Source organism: Hipposideros armiger, unplaced genomic scaffold (assembly GCF_001890085.2).
Source record: "Hipposideros armiger isolate ML-2016 unplaced genomic scaffold, ASM189008v1 scaffold_8, whole genome shotgun sequence".
NCBI lineage: Eukaryota > Metazoa > Chordata > Mammalia > Chiroptera > Hipposideridae > Hipposideros > Hipposideros armiger.
The window spans coordinates 7,786,716-7,788,872 of record NW_017731358.1 but is presented as its reverse complement, the minus strand read 5'-3'; positions in this window follow the sequence as shown (position 1 = coordinate 7,788,872).

Below are 2,157 nucleotides of genomic sequence, written 5' to 3'. Positions count from 1 at the left end.
TATAAAATAATAAACATTCCCTTACTTTCGTAGCTTTATTTTTTGTATCAGGCTTTTAATCCACCTGGAGTTTTGGGATAGAGATCTAACTTCATATTTTGACAAATGGATAACTTATCACTACACCCCTATTTTTGAATGACTCTTTTCACCACTAATTTGAAATGACATTTCCAAATTCTCAAGTAATCTATTTGTCTATTTCTGTGTCCTTACCAGTTAAGTTATATCTTTATAATATGTCCTAATATCTGATAGCTATCTTTGATCTTTTACAAGTTTGATAAATATTGATTTTTTTTCTAGGTGAGTTTAAGGATATCATTGATCTCAAAAATAATCCCTATTGAGACTTTAATTGAAATTATAGTAAATTTATAGGTTAATAAATAATGTTTTGGCTGGCATCACTTCCTTTATGACATCTTCATCCTTCTTATCACAACCATTTTCCTCATTTATGTTAATAATTTAGCCTTCAAGTTTTTCAAGTTGCCTATCCAGAGTATCTCAAATGGCATCAGTGTCAGTATTTCCACAATCAGCTATTTCTTCTATAACTCTACGTTCAATTTGAATTTCACTTATAGTGGTGTCATTTTTTATTTCTCTGATGCACGTGCATCTTATTTAGCCAATTTCTTCTTTTGATAACCAATTTTTTTTAAAATGTCACATGGGTTTAACACTGGGAGACAAGGAGTCAATGCTGCTAAATGCTTTGCTGTCTGTGTGTAAAGTGAATGACAAATGTGAAGTGACCAATCATGGATAGACTTGGAAAGAAGTGATATAATTGGTAATTCATCATGATGCATGTATTTGTTTCCTACTGATGCTATGACAAATTACTAAAAACTTACTGGCTTAAAACAACACAACTTGAGAAGATCACTAAGATGGCAACATAGGTCATTCCTTACTTCACTCCCCATCACAAGAAGAACTAAAAACTACTTATGGACAAGACACCACTGAGAAAATCCTAGAACATGGGGGTAAGGGTGAAGCACCTCCCTGCGCCAGAGACTGAGATGGACTGCATTAGATGGGCCAGAGGAGCAGCTACACGTGGAACGCACTGCCTCCTCCCCAGGCAGGCGCAGCACCACACGGAAAGGCCTCCCCTGAGACCTAAAGTTCCTCCAGTAGGAAGAGAGCCCGGGGTGGACACTGAAAGTTGTGGGTCCCTTCTTGGGAGGCCCACTCTGGCCTTGCCTCATCAGGGTCTCTGGAATCTGCAGGGCTTGACCACTGGGGATTAGATTATGACACAGAAGTGGGGAAAGGGCTTGTAACAATCAGCGCTCGGAACTGGTCAGACCAAGGTCCTACCTGTAGCACCCAAGTGGTCCCAATCCGAGGCTTTGCTAATTGCAGAGCCAAGATAGTGGTGCATTCTGACCACGGAACTCAGTGGGGGTACAGGTCTGCCTGATTTGGGATCTCAAATGAAGAGTCTTTCTGTCCCTGAAGCCTGGTGTGCACTTCCCCTGCCCCTGCTCTTCCCCACCCCTGTCTGGGTAGGGAAGCTGACATAGCCCCACCCACAGCTCAGTGTATATCCAGGCCCCACCCAACCAGAAAGCCTGGCCAGAACATCTGGAGGCTGCATAGCCCAGCAACACTCCAGAGGAGAGTCCAGCAGGCAGACCTGATGTCTGCAGAGCAAAGCCAGTGGCACCCTGCTGAGCTCCCAGCCCTGCCTGACCAGGAAGCCTGCCCTAAGCACCTGGCAAATGGCTCAGCCCAGCAGCATTTAAGCAGAGAGTCTAGCCAGCAGCTCTGCCCACCTAGCAGAGACAAATTGGTGACTGTCTAGCCAGATATGCTTGATTAACTCCACAAACGAGAGGCTTATCAGCCATGAGGCCTGCTCTGCAACCCTGCCCCCCATACAGGGAAGCTAATCTGTAACCCTGTCCACTGCTGAATCCAGCCTCTAACCCTGCTAACCAGGAAACGTAATCAGAGCTGCTGGGAATCTCAGGAGCCCCTGCACCCTGCAGCCTGATCATAAAGGCACTTTAGTGAAGAGCCTGACCAGTGGCTCTGCGTTTTCCAAGCCAAGATGGTGACCCTGTCTGCCATGGGCCACGCAGTTCTGCCTGATTTGATTTCCAAGCAAGAGCCTTACCAGCCTTGAGGCTTGTATTG